Source organism: Schistocerca gregaria, chromosome 1 (genome assembly GCF_023897955.1).
Source record: "Schistocerca gregaria isolate iqSchGreg1 chromosome 1, iqSchGreg1.2, whole genome shotgun sequence".
In the NCBI taxonomy this organism is placed as follows: Eukaryota; Metazoa; Arthropoda; class Insecta; order Orthoptera; family Acrididae; genus Schistocerca; species Schistocerca gregaria.
This window is the reverse complement of record NC_064920.1, coordinates 635277922-635293819: the sequence shown is the minus strand read 5'-3', so window position 1 is coordinate 635293819 and position 15898 is coordinate 635277922. Positions and strand designations below refer to the sequence as shown.

Here is a 15898-nt window from a genome sequence, read left to right as displayed (position 1 = left end):
TTGGCTGGGACTCCAGAAGTCTTCTATATTTAGCTGTGATCTTCATAACTGAATTGAAACACCAATGGGCCTGATGGTAGAGTCTGTACATGATTTGTTCTGTAAAACATCAATCCTTTTAACTTCAGGGGAAAAAAATAAAGGCAATAGCATTAAATTCCAAGAAGTATTTGCTATGTGTCCACTATTATAATTTCTTACATAAAATGCTATTAATTAATAAGAATATCCTGAAATATAGATTGCAGGGCCTTTGATACGGTACATCACTAGTAAGCATACTGTATCTGAAGCAGAGATTCGTTTAGGTACACAGAAATAAAGGAACTAAAACATAAATATGTGTAGGAGATGGAGGAGGGCAGGGGCACATAAAGTAAAGCTACCATCAACACAGAGGTTTGGTTTTGGATAACACAGTACTTTACTGGATATGGTGGTATGCCATTGCCTTCCTCCAATCTTTGAACCGTCTTACCCTGCCAGTTGTAGGGGGACCTGTAGGTTAACGTGTATTCTGAACTGTGGTGCTGTTTGACATACTACACATTAACACACATTGCCAGAGGTGAAAGAAGTGATAGATGACAGCTAAAAAACCTAGGACTGGCCAGGCATCAAACCTGAAACCTTTGGATCTGTAACTGGCATTTGCCTACTGTGGGATTTCCAATACAAAACTGATGTGTGTGGCCCTCAACTATGTATCCTCTCACTCAGAGTTGAAATATTGAAATATTTAGCTGTTTAGGATACGTAGTTGCTGCATTACAAGCCAAATACCGCTGAGTCTACAGTATACAATATGAATATACACATGAATCGAATGGTTGAAAGTTCCTATCATTCGACAATTGCAAATTTTGAATGTGACATAGAAATTTATAAATTAAACATTGCAATTAAATAAAACCTTCAGGTACTATTTTTAACAACTTTAAATGATGAGTATTATAGCAGAAGTACCTTTAAGAATGCTGTTTATTATTGCAAAACAATTATTGGTGTCAATGGTCCTGCAATAAAATAAAATATGAGTTGAATAAAAGGGAAGCAGTAGATTCCTACTTCACATAATTAGTTATGAGCAACAGCATAGCTCATGAGATATTCACTTCTAGATGAGTACTACGTCTTCACTGCAGAAGCTACGGAAATCTCACAAGTGCAGAAGTCGGCACTACGAAATATTTCTATCTCCCGCTTCCACACACAAACTGCTCCACTCTCCAAGTAGTTCCCATGACCGCCCGTCACGCCTCCTCATCCAGCTCTCCCCTGTGTCCTGTGCCACCCAATGCTCCTCCCCCACTTCCATACAATCTCCCCATTAACGAGCGCTGTCGTTGGCTAGAGAGCTCCCGCCATTTCTCCAAGCCAATGCACGCTCACAAATATATTGAAATACATTTGAAATACTGGATTTCCATGTAAATAACTTGAAATTAAATAAATATTCCTATGGCTGGACCATAAACATGCTCTAACACACATTATTATATACATAATCAAATCAAATAAACATGTATCAAAGGAATAGAACAAAAGTAGGCCAGTAGCCTAATGTCTCTGTGTTTTCTAAAACACAGTAAATATTTTGACCAATTTCTTCATGAATAGTATATGTCAGATATAAACAAAGACATAGATGAATAATTATATTTATAAGCATGCTGCTATCATTTTTTTAATTAACTGTGGAGTACTTATGACCCGACGCGATTTATAGTAATCGACCACTTTGACGTTCAATAACACATGTACTGTTCAATTTACATGTCTGTAATTCATACCAATTTAGGTTTACACTAATAGCTTTCTATAGACACATTGATCGACAAAATCGGATGAACCGTTTAGATTTTGGAAATTCGTTGCTGGGTGTTACTTGTATAATTTACGGTCAGATACTAAACTTAAAACTAATAAAGATATTGGAAATATTACACCATCAGAATCATCATGCAAATAGTGGTAATGTACATGTTTCTTTCTGAGGTATCATGATTCCTCTGGCTATTATTAATTCCTACATGAACTGTAAAATGCCTGCCATTATGGTTTCACAAAGTCCACCATCTTTGATACTCCCAGCATACAAATCTCATTCATCAACACAAAGCACAGTCCTCATCACAGCGTCAACATGGAATTCCCAGCCACGTGGTCGACCTGGACCATGCGCTGGGGCTGCCCCTCTTGCTCAGGCCGATGCTCGGCACCACGTGGCCGACAATGAGCTGCGGCCCACTGAGAGGCCCCACACGTCCAGGCCAACTCTGAACTTAAGAGTATTTTCAGGGCGCCACAACTTGCCTGTTACCTCACTTTACTGAGTCACTGCACTGTACTGCACTGTTCTAAAACTGATTCTCTCTTTCTCACTCACTCACTCATTCACTCTCTCAAACATAATCTTTGTTCGCTTCCATATCAGCATTTGTTTGTTGCAGTATCAGTTTTATTTCTAATGAATGCTGTGTTTCCTTCTATTTCTTATCAAAATGCGTGTGTTTCTACTATGAGAGTAAAATTCTTTGTATTCATCTTGTACTAATAATCATGCTTTGTTTGTCTCGTGATTATTTCCACTAATCATGCATACTATTACACTGCTTTATCTAATTATGTACTTTATACTCTCCTAACAGAACTTTTGCTGTAATGTTGTGGTGTCTCGTGTTGTCTACTTGAGAATGAATGAGTATTCTATATTTCATTGTCTTTTACTCAGAATATCGGCTCTTCATTTGGTCATTCAATCTAAATGCTTCCCACAAACTTCATATAACTCCTAATTTATCTTCCAAGATTCTTAGCATCGCCAAACTTTTGAGTCCAGCAGAGTCTTCTTTTTAAATTTCCTATAGTAATTTACGAAAACCAGAAGTAGAATACCTAGATAATTGGTTGTTTGTTAGATATAATGGAGGTGTTACTGTGTGATGTATGTGCTCAGTTACTTTATTGGGCATCCACTTTCACCAAGCATAAGCTTTGTTTTTCGAAAATCCTTGTTCAATTCTGTTTAGTATTTAGCATCTTAGTCAGTGCCCAAGGAGTTTACCTTCCTTTCATAATCTGCTCTGTCAACATCTATCTTCACTACATATAAAAATATTTTATTTAAACATTCTGATAGTTTAGCTAGCTGTACGGTTACATAGTTTGATCATACATATTTCAGGGCTGTGAATTATAATTTCTAATTATGATGTAACAGTCCTTCACACTTTGTTAACCCTTTCCACTCCCTATTTTTTGCCACTTTTGTTCATTACTGCTGATATTTATTTTGAATGGAAATTAGGATGAGTGGACATCAAAAATCAGAGATGAGATAAAATAAACTGAAAGAATGAGGTTTGGTCTGGCCGGTCCTCAGTAAAATAGTCGTCCAATTCTATCTTTGAAATCAGTGCCATATTCAGGATTACAGTAACAAATGGTTTCATTTCTTGTAATGAACCAACTACTCATCTATGCTGCAGTGAATACTTTATTAGTGAGTTAACTTCTGTATTTTCTCTGCTGCTTGTACGTTTGTTGTGGTCACAATTTCACATAATCATAGTCATTTATACATTTTATGCCTTCCATCTTCATGCAAACAAAAACTGTGCAAAAAGGACACATTTCTAGAATGAAAATTTAACTCTACAGCGGAGTGTGTGCTGATATGAAACTTTCTGGCTAATTAAAACTGTGTGCCAGACTGAGATGAACTCGGGACCTCTGCCTTTTGCGGGCAAGTGCTCTACCAACCTATACCTATACCAGCCTTGCAGTTGGCAAAACATAAGGTACCAAAGGGAGAGCCACCTGTGAGATGACACATGTCGTATACCAGCTGTTATGTAAACACTGTTCCAGTCTTTTACATTGACATGACTACCACTACGTTATCAGTTAAGATGAAAGGGCATAGGCAGAAAGTGCATACAGGCAACACACAATATCCTGTTGCAGAGCGTGCTCTACAACATGATAGTCATGACTTTGGAGCTTGTTTCACCACACATGCCAGCTGGATTCTTCCCCCAGACACCAGTTTCTCAGAACTCCACAGGTGGGAACTAGCACTACAACATGTCCTTTCTTACCACCCAACTGGCCTTAATTTATGTTAATTTCTTTTGTTTCAGCATTTATTCACAGTAACTACTTCTTTTTTCACTCCATTTTATTTTTCTACATCTTTCATTTTCTGACCTATCAATTTTTCGCCGTTCTCCTCCTACCTCTATTACATGCAGTGCAGCTAACTGGTCACTCTTATTAACTCGTGCATGAGTTTTAGCAGTTATCTCTGTCTTGCTTATTACCCTGTCTTCCACCTTTAAGCTCTCAGGTTTTCAAATCTCGTCTGGTGCACCCCAGCAATCAGTCTTTCCTTTTCATCTTGTCCAGTATGTCTCCCCTGACCCAGGGTTCTGGGTGACTTTTCCAAACACTATCAATTTTCCTAAATCTCTCCAGTTCATTTCCTTTCACCCTTCTTTCTTCCTCCTCAATCCTTCTGCTGAAAGAAGGAGCCAATGGCTCCAAAAGCTTGCATGAATAACACCTTTTCTTATACGTGTGTTCTCCTGCCGCCACATGGTGCAAAGATTGTTTACATATCCAATTACAGTATAGTGTCAAATATGGTATAACTTTGAACTCATAGAGGTTTTCAGGAGTTATGAAGCCAATCTTTTCCCACTCAGCCATGTCAGACTTGATTTGCCAGTAATCCATCTGCATGCCTGTAGTTGGGACATATTTAGCTCCTTTCAAGCAGTCTCGGGTCAATGACCGGCAATGGCGTACATGTCAGGATGATATCAAAAGCTCAGGTAGGGATCCAGGGTGTTTTTCCTACATGTTAAATGAGACATGCCAGTATTCTGGGCAAAATTGGTTTTATTCCCAAGAACTACCACTAACAAGTACAATATTCATGAAAACTGGCTACGACCATGGAGCAAACTGCACATAATACCGGAAAGAGCCTTTCGCCCTCAGTTGGAAGGGCTGATGGACACATCCAGAGAGTAAGGAAGCTGACAGGCAAGAGTGCAACCCACTGTTGTAGCCACCACCTCACCACCCTTTTTGCGTACCTCATGTGGCAGCACCCAGTGGCGGGTTTGTGGCAGAAAGTTGGTGTCTCTTACTCATCAGTACTGTAGTGGCATCCCTAGCTGAGCATAATAATGGGGAAGCTGACCTAGCATATTGCGGAGTAGTATACATAACTGCTTGTGCCACGTCTTGAGGCTAAGTTAAAACGATGCATGCAGAATACAATAAAAATTGTCACTGTTATTACCCGTTACCAAGTACAATTTCTTCCCCTTTCCATGAGAGCCAGTTACAGGTTTGTGATAGTTGCAGTGGTTGAGATTAAGCCCTCTTAACGACCAATTCAAAACACGAAAAGTTTTTGTTTTGACGTACATGGAAGATGACTGATATTTAGTGTTTTTTATTTAAAAGAGAGGTCTTAAAACTAAGAGAGGTTGACTTCTCATTTTAAGAAATTGATTATGAAATATGCACTAGGGGCAGGGGGTACAAAATTTATGTTTTTACCTTACAATATCATTATCCATTGGTGTCACTTGAGTTGTTCATAATTGGAAGTTTCTGTAAATGTAATGTCCTTTTCTACACATTTTGTGAAGCCTTCAGAGTTGGTGCAGCGGCTGGTAGTCGGCTGCATGCGTGGAGCCATGGCAGCGACCAGCTGAGCTGAAGTGCACTGTCACCTGGGCATTGTAATACAGACCCTGGGTCAAGATGGTTAGAGGGCCAGCTGGCTGAATGAGAGCATGTCGAGTACCAGAGATGGCAACATTCGCAGGCGGGAATCGTGTCAATGGGGCTGAAGTGACTCACAATAAACAAGGGGTGAACTAACAATAAGTGATAGGTACGAATACAAAATGAGCCTGTAAGAGGCATAATTGGCAGTTGAAGGAAATAGGTATTAAATGTTTTCTTTACAAATAGTTTGTTTTTACTCCTGGCATCTGAAAATTACTTTCCCATAAAATTGTTTTTAACAAATTTGCATAAAACTTTAGTATGCGGTTATGCAAAACTCTGTAGCTTAACCTATTGGGAGGCCATGCCTGTGAAGTAGGGTGACTCATTAGACATTACCCACACTATTCACCATCTCACTGGGAAACTGGTACAACCTGCGGTAGTGACTCATGGGATTTACAGTAGCCATATTTACACGAAATCCATGCAGAAAAGCCAGTAACCAGTAGAACTACAGGCACAGACGTAACACTTGAAATGACCACTCCTTGGAATAATTCTGAGTGTGCTATTCAGCAATTTTCATGATAGCAAATGGAATTATGAAGGAACCCAGTTTCATGACAACCGACAAGTAGCAAAGTTACGAGGGCTATTCAGAAAGTAGCGAACGTTTTAATATTAAAAAAAAAACTAAGTGCAAGAAATACATTTTATTATATACATCTTAAAGAATATGAATGTATGCTTTCCCGGCATATACAGCTGGCGAAGAGTCCTCGGGCTTCCAGCCGGGTGGCGGTGTCTTCAAACTGCGACGTTTCGACGAGTGACATATTCGTCTGGCGAAGATGACGAGTACGTCACTCGTCGAAACGTCGCAGTTTGAAGACAGCACCACCCGGCTGGAAGCCCAAGAACTCTTCTCCATCTGAAAGAATGACTGAGATACTACATTTCCACATAGACACCAAACACATTGAAGCACTTACCAAAGCAGTGGAAAAGATTTGAAATACCTTTGTCGTAAAATTCTGCCGCCTGAGACTTCAGCCAGTGAGTCACACCCACCTAGAGTTCCGCATTGCCATCAAAGCGCTGTGTTGCAAGCCAGTTCTTCATCTTGGGAAACAAGTGGAAGTTGCTTGGTGCAAGATCGGGGCTGTAGAACGGATGAGGGAAAGTTCCCCATTTGAATGAATTAAGGAGTTCTTTAGTGCGGTTTGCCATGTGAGGTTGGGTATTGTCATGCAATAACAAGATTTTGGATGTCACCTTTCCTCGGTGATTGTTTTGAACTGATCTTCTAAGGCTGTGCAAAGTTTGACAGTACTGGGCAGAATTTATGGCTGCTCCACATTCGAGAAAATCGATAAGAAGCACACCTTGCCTATCCCAAGACACTGCCCCCATCAACTTCCTTGCTGACAAGGTTTGGAAACATTTTCTTGGTTTTGGGGGGGACCTTGTGTGCCCCTGCTCCATGGACTGTAGTTTTGTCTAGTAATTGACATGTTTCTTGCAAGTCTCATCACCCGTTATGATTTGATCCTGTAATGAATCACCATGTATGTGGTAGGCTTCAAGACATGTCAACGTTGCCCTCATTCGCTGTTCTTTGTGGTGCTTTGTAGGCATTTTGGGCACCCATTGTGCACAAAATTTGTGGTAGCCAAGCTTTTGAGTGACAATTTCAAACAACAAAGCCCGTGAAACTTGTGGAAAAGAAATCGAAAGCTCCATTATTGTGAAGCGACAGTTTTCACGAATCGTTTCATCAGCTTTAGTGACAAGATCGTTAGTCACAATGCTCAGGCATCCACTCTTTTCTTCATCATGAATGTTGGTTCAGCCATTTATAAACCAATGCACGATTTCCGGATGGAACATTGACTCATTACGTTGTTTCCGTACACTTCGTACAGTTCACGATAAACTTCTTCAAGTGTTAGGTTTTTTGCCAACAAAAACCGTATCACAGACCGCACCTCACAACTGAAGGGATTTTCGATTGCAGTGTGCATTTCAAATTCGAATATTGAAAAAACCAGACACACAGAGACATTGCTGCTGTCATTGATGGATGCTGACTGAGCTGCCGAGCATGCACATACTAAAATATACATGATCTGTGCGCACCTAGCGGTGTCAAGACGGAAACTTTCCCTACTTTCTGAATAGCGCTTTTAAATTTCTATCCCTGAAGGTCAGGCCTTCTTTTATTTTTTTTTTGGTGGGGGGTGACTGTTAACCGCCGTTCAGCAAGACCTGAGTAAGTGAGACGGATCACTGCCACAAGAGAGGAGTGACACCGCGATACAGGATACAGTTTGGCTGGAAAAGAATTTGGTAGTTTTGGTACTATTGGATTGCCTAGTTTCATTTAATCCAGCTAGCTCCTCATCAACAGAAGAAAGAAATACAGAACAGAGCTGACAACAAGGCAATAGGATAAGTGATAAAAGTGGGAGGCTCTAAAATTAACTGCAGCAGCATGCGGTCATGGGCACCAACTGGCAATTCCAGGAGAACGGACACACATGCACCATGCCCTATCAGTAGCGTAAATAACTGTGTTGTCAGAATTGATCCAAGTTTACTCAATCTGCCATAGATATCAATAGTTATCTATTTTTGCGTCAGTCAATGGATTACGCCTTTCGGCGCTTCAATTTTCCTAAGGGCGTAAAAGTAGGGCCACTACATAAATCCTTTGCCAGTCGGTGTGCCTTGGTTTGACATACGCGATAGAGCTTGTGGCAGCACTGTTAGTGAAAATGATTCTGAATGTAGTTTAGTGCAGGTAACTACTACCAGTTCCATGGCCTAATCATTTCACATTTCTGATTCTACTGGGGACTGTTACTGTACCTAAACTATAAAAGTAACATACGTCACGGTGTGCACTGTATTTGGATTCAGCACGAAAGGTATTTATTGTGTAAAGGGCATTGCGTGCAAATCTCCCAGTGAGAGCAAATAATTATTTACAATAATTAGATAAGGAGGTATGTCCTAATATTTGTGATGCTTCCCTAAATTGCTGTTTTCAAATGCACAAAGTTACAATCATATAAACTTTCTATATTTGCTATTTCCTCACAGCTCAGTTTGAGAGTCCTTAAATTTCACTGAACATTTTTATACATTGCACAGTAAAATAAAAAAATAAAAATAAACCTCAAAGTGGGGAGGCAAGCTCAGAGAGAGGGTAGACTGTCAAATAAAATATGTAAATACATAATGAAATGCAAAGACATGCAGGTGTAGCTCCAAAATATTACGCATCACACAGTAAACATTTTCAAATATATTTTTCAGTAGTTGCTAGAGCAGGGGCTGGTGCAATAACTTTTCTCTTGTTAGCTTTGCAGTCATTTACTTCCGCTTATAGGTTCGTATATTTCATGTGAAAGTATTGAGCAAAGTCCACCTAACAGTTCTTCCTGTACCTTAAAGTATGTCATGAATTCTGATATTACTTGTACTTGTTACTGAGACACGATCTTATTAACAATTTTTTGCTCTCTCAAATGCTTTAATATTGGGGTGATAAATTCATTGGTGATCTTGTATCATTATGTGTTTTGTTTCTTTACGCCTCTGCTCTTTATTAACGTAAGTTCTCATTGATGACCTTTACAGTGATTTATTCAACCTATCTGCAATATCCTATGAATTGTTGCACTACATCTGAGATTCTTGCAGATGGCGGCAGTTGATTTTCCAGCAATGAACTTATCTTGAAGTCTGGAAGCCACAAGCTGGCTTGGCAAATCATAGAAAGTAGCTCGAGGTGTGTTTCTTTTTTTATATCTATTTTGTGAGGACACAAATAACTGTGCTTGGTGAAATCAGTACACTTTTTTTGATGTGCAGAGTGGAGATTGCGACTGTATTCCAAAATTTTCTAACTGTCTTACGTTAAAGTGGTGTAAGCTGTAGCTAAGCGAGACTCGGCACAGTTGCTGTGGCCTGATACCAGTACTATGTGCTATAGTCAGCAGGATCCTATGTAGCATTGGTAGTGAGCATATGTCTGGAGCCTGAGCTGCTTGTCCTGTGCCTTTATGAAGAGCAGTAGTCATATGGCTGAGAAACATAGGAAAATATATCTGGCTCGTTGGTATGGTGGTAGAATCAATAATGATTTGTAATCCTCAATAGTTTTCTGTTATCGTTACATATGTAAAGCATGTAGTTTATTTCAAGTACGTTTAGTGATGCAAGGATTTGACTGGAAATACTGCAGATTCATAAGCTGGTCATGCATAGTCACTTTTAGATGCTCAAGTCCCCATACTGTGATTGCAGCTACAAACTGAATGGCAGTTATCGCCCTAATTTGAGTGAAGCATTACTGAACACGACTGATAATTGGTATTACTTACATGGTTTCCTGAGTAGAACTTCATGGTATTTATATCTTAGTGTGTGATTTCTGCTCAGTTTGAAATCTCTATTAGGAGTAGGTTTACTCAGGCAGGATTTGACTATACTGGTGTGTTATATTGCCTCTCACTCATGCAGCAAAGACTTCCGCAAAAATGTGTATTGTAGCAGGCTCTTGCTAAAATCACTCCTGTTGCAGTGACAGGTACATCTACATCCATACTCCGCTAGCTACCTGGCGGTGTGTGGCGAACGGTACCCTGAGTACCTCTATCAGTTCTCCCTTCTATTCCAGTCTCGTATTGTTCGTGGAAAGAAGGACTGTCGGTATGCTTCTGTGTGGGCTCTAATCTCTCTGATTTTATCCTCATGGTCTCTTCGCGAGATATACGTAGGAGAGAGCAATATACTGCTTGACTCTTCGGTGAAGGTATGTTCTTGAAACTTTAACAAAAGCCCATACCGTGCTACTGAGCATCTCTCCTGCAGAGTCTTCCACTGGAGTTTATCTATCATATCCGTAACACTTTTGTGATTACTAAATGATCCTGTAACGAAGCGCGCTGCTCTCCGTTGGATCTTCTCTATCTCATCTATCAACCCTGTCTGGTACGGATCCCACACTGCTGAGCAGTATTCAAACAGTGGGCAAACAAGCGTACTGTAACCTACTTCCTTTGTTTTTGGATTGCATTTCCTTAGGATTCTTCCAATGAATCTCAGTCTGGCATCTGCTTTACCGACGATCAACTTTATATGATCATTCCAGTTTAAATCACTCCTTATGCGTACACCCAGATAATTTATGGAATTAACTGCTTCCAGTTGCTGACCTGCTATTTTGTAGCTAAATGATAAGGGCTCTATTTTCCTATGTATTCACAGCACATTACATTTGTCTACATTGAGACTCAATTGCCATTCTCTACACCATGCGTCAATTCGCTGCAGATCCTCCTGCATTTCAGTACAATTTTCCATTGTTACAACCTCTCGATACACCACAGCATCATCTGCAAAAAGCCTCAGTGAACTTCCGATGTCATCCACAAGGTCATTTATGTATATTTTGAATAGCAACGACCCTATGACACTCCCTTGCGGCACACCTGAAATCACTCTTACTTTGGAAGACTTCTCTTCATTGAGAATGACATGCTGCGTTCTGTTATCTAGGAACTCTTCAATCCAATCACACAATTGGTCTGATCGTCCATGTGCTCTTACTTTGTTCATTAAACAACTGTGGGGAACTGTATCGAAAGCCTTGCGGAAGTCAAGAAACATGGCATCTACCTGTGAACCTGTGTCTATGGCCCTCTGAGTCTCGTGGACGAGTAGCGCGAGCTGGGTTTCACATGACCATCTTTTTCGAAACCCATGCTGATTCCTACAGAGTAGATGTCTCGACTGCAGGGACAGTGGGTGAAGCATGTAACACCTGGGGTGTTCCATGCGACGCACCATTACACTCCGAGGCAGCAGCCTGAAGACGGCTGACCACGGCCATCAACACGTTCAGCTGTTTGCGAACAGTGGCCAGCTCCTCCTGCGTCCGTACACAGCAGTCACACATCCTATCCATCCTAAGAAATCAATTTACTGTAGAGAGTTAATTAACTTTTAACTAGACTGCTAATTCACTACAGGCGGCTGATTGTTGATTAAACTGTGATTGCTAGCCACTTCTTGTAGAAAACAATGAAAATAGCACTACGTGTCCCTGGGCTGTATTGAAAACAAACAGTAGCACTATTGGCACTATGGTTGACTAAAGGGACACCCTCTGATTGTATTCAAAACAAACACGAAATCTATGGAACACTATTACCAGCACTCGACAATTAAATCTTCCTAAATTCAAAAATACATGGAAGAAGAAGTGACAAGTAAGAAAAATACAGTTAATACTCAAATTAAGGTAGCGATGCATGGAGGATGTATTCTACATCTGTCTCTTGTGATTCTTTCAATTCTTCTATGGAGACGTCATCTGTTTGTGCTACTCTCACCTTTCTGCTTAGGCTGTGCAGGCAGCAGGCGTATGCTAAACAGTGTAATCATATTCTGACAATTTTAATACCCATCTGGTCATGCGACTACTGGGATCTTTTAAACTTGACATCCATACTAAAGCAGTGTGGTCTGTGATCACAGTGAAATGACGTTCATACAAGTAACACTTTAAAGAATTTGCTCCAAACATGAGAGGTAACAACTCTTTCTTGGTATTCCTGTAATTAATTTCTGCTGAATTCATTTGTCTGGAGGCATAACCAATTGGTCTTTCCTCAAAATTATATTCCTGACTTAAGACAGCCCCAACAGTGTGATCTGATGTATCCATTGAAAGAATAAAAAGTTTTTTTCAAAATCTGGATCTATTAGTGTAGGAGTGCTAGTCAAAATTTCTTTAATTTTTCTCATTCCTGCTTTGCACTCATCTGTCCATTCAAATACTGCATCTTTCTTTAGTAATTTTGTTAATTTCTGTGCTATTGTAGCATAATCCTACTTAAAATGCCTATAATAGTTGACTAAACCTAGGAAACATTGTAATTCTTTGACATTTCTTGGGGTTGCAAAATTATTCACTGCTTCAGTTAACATAGGATCTGGGTTAACTCCATCTGAACTAATCATATGGCCCAGGTACTGAACCTGTGACTGTGTAAAAGAAAATTTTCTGGTTTTAAACTCAAGTGTGCACTTTGCAATCTATACAAGACATTTCTTACTCTTTCGGCATGCTCTTCCATTATTTTTGCAAAACTTATGATGTCGTCGAGATCACAAGACACATAGTAGGCTTTAAACCTCTCAATAACCAAGTCGACAAATGTTAGAAAAGTGGCAGACCAAAAGGCATGCGTAAGAATACATACAGTCCAGATGAGACAACAAAAGCAGCTTTAGGTCTATGTTGTGGTGCAATCAGAATCTGATTATATCCAGAATGCATGTCCAGGATGTTACAGTATTTGGAATTTCCTAAACTAAGGTCTCATGGATATGTGTCAGAGGGTAGTGTGGTAACCTTGTTTACCGTTTACATATTGACACATGTTGTTGTTGTTGTCTTCAGTCCTGAGACTGGTTTGATGCAGCTCTCCATGCTACTCTATCCTGTGCAAGCTTCTTCATCTCCCAGTACCTACTGCAACCTACATCCTTCTGAATCAGCTCAGTGTATTCATCTCTTGGTCTCCCTCTATCATTTTTACCCTCCAAGCTGCCCTCCAATGCTAAATTTGTGATCCCTTGCTGCCTCAAAACACGTCCTACCAACCGATTCCTTCTTCTAGTCAAGTTGTGTCACAAACTTCTCTTCTCCCCAATCCTATTCAATACCTCCTCATTAGTTACGTGATCTATCCACCTTATCTTCAGAATTCTTCTGTAGCACCACATTTCGAAAGCTTCTATTCTCTTCTTGTCCAAACTAGTTATCATCCATATTTCACTTCCATATATGGCTACACTCCAAACAAATACTTTCAGAAATGACTTCCTGATACATAAATCTATATTCGGTGTTAACAAATTTCTCTTCTTCAGAAACGCTTTCCTTGCCATTGCCAGTCTACATTTTATATCCTCTCTACTTCGACCATCATCAGTTATTTTACTTCCTAAATAGCAAAACTCCTTTACTACTTTAAGTGTCTCATTTCCTAATCTAATTCCCTCAGCATCACCCGATTTAATTTGACTACATTCCATTATCCTCGTTTTGCTTTTGTTGATGTTCATCTTATATCCTCCTTTCAAGACACTGTCCATTCCATTCAACTGCTCTTCCAAGTCCTTTGCCATCTCTGAACCTCAAAGTTTTTACTTCTTCTCCATGAATTTTAATACCTACTCCAAATTTTTCTTTTGTTTCCTTTACTGCTTGCTCAATATACAGATTGAATAACATCGGGGAGAGGCTACAACCCTGTCTCACTCCTTTCCCAACCACTGCTTCCCTTTCATGTCCATCGACTCTTGTAACTGCCATCTGGTTTCTGTACAAATTGTAAATAGCCTTTCTCTCCCTGTATTTTACCCCTGCCACCTTCAGAATTTGATAGAGAGTATTCCAGTCAACATTGACAAAAGCTTTCTCTAAGTCTACAAATGCTAGAAACGTAGGTTTGCCTTTTCTTAATCTTTCTTCTAAGATAAGTCGTAAGGTCAGTATTGCCTCACGTGTTCCAACATTTCTACGGAATCCAAACTGATCCTCCCCAAGGTCCGCATCTACCAGTTTTTCTATTTGTCTGTAAAGAATTCGCGTTAGTATTTAGCAGCTGTGACTTATTAAACTGATAGTTCGGTAATTTTCACATCTGTCAGCACCTGCTTTCTTTGGGATTGGTATCATTATATTCTTCTTGAAGTCTGAGGGTATTTCACCTGTCTCATACATCTTGACACATGGACGATAGGTTTTCCCCTTTTCTCCCCAGTGATCGATTCCCCCCTCCCCCTCACACACACACACACACACACACACACACACACCCACACACCCACACACCCACACACACACCCACCCACCCACACACACACACACACACACACACACACACACACACACACACACACACAATTACACTTGGACAGGCACAAGGGCTTGCAGAGGGTTGAATTATCTCTGCAGCCAATTGCTGTTGAATTGTATCCTCAACAACAGGTTGTAATTGATGGGGTAAATGATATGACTTCTGCACTATTGGTCTAGCATGTCCCGTGGGCATTTTGTGTTGTATGAGGTCACTTGTTGACAAGTATTGCCTTTCATTGAATAACCACGCACATTCCTCTAAAACTGGATACAAAAGATAAGATTTTGCTCTGTCTCTGGCAAATGTGCCAACTTCTCTTTCAACTGATTTCGTATGAAGGTGCTAATGTGCAAACCTTTCTCACAAGTAACTGCTTACGTCTTTTCTCTTGACACTGTTTTTGATTCGAAACTTCTTTTTGCATAACTTCTTCACCACTGGTTGGTATTGTGCCACGTGGGATTTCAACATCCCAATGACCAAAATTGTCAACACACACACACAGATATTTGAAACCTGTTACTTTCTACTTTGGGTCTACTTAGACCTCTCTTAACGTGGATTTGCAGCCTGTCAAGAAAGTCAGTCTGGGAGAGCAGGTTAACCAGAAAGTCCGATCTTGCCGGTACCCAATCTTTCACTTCAACCCAGAGAACTTTTCCCATTCTACTGCTAATTGTTACAGGTGTGACAGTTTTCAACATCCATTTATGCGGTTCAGTTGGAACTTGTGAGGTAGGTCTCCCTTCACAGGTTTCTCGTGAATGAAACATATGCTCACTGTCCGGACATTGGTGTGTATCGTTGAACTGAACAGTCCGCATCCTGTAATCTATCACTGCCTGATAGTGTGTTAGGAAATTGTACCCCAGGATGATATCAAAATCCCATCTGTGCTTCCTCACTACTTCCATATCAAAGACATACTTTTTCCCTTCAGTGTGCAGGTCTGTTATACAGGTGCCTGCAGGAATGATCATCTCATCTCCAAGTCCACTTATATTGTAGTGTGGCAGTTTTAGCACACACTTGTTATTATTAGAAACAAAAAGAGCGCTAAACTGAGCTCTGATACCCACAAGAATTTGGACAGTCTTCCCTCTGAACTTCCCCTCAAAAAATAAACTTGCCACCTCAGTGGGCTCTCCCTTTTTATAGGGTTCATATCCCGTGAAGTAGTACTCCTGTTTGACTGATTG

At 40.2% G+C, this 15898-nt stretch overlaps 1 protein-coding gene across 1 annotated transcript in view; it reads left to right on the top strand.

Moving 5' to 3' along the window:
• The window catches only part of LOC126360237 (exosome complex exonuclease RRP44), a 167841-nt gene that overhangs the window by 23734 nt on the left and 128209 nt on the right, over positions 1-15898 (top strand). The window lies entirely within an intron of this gene.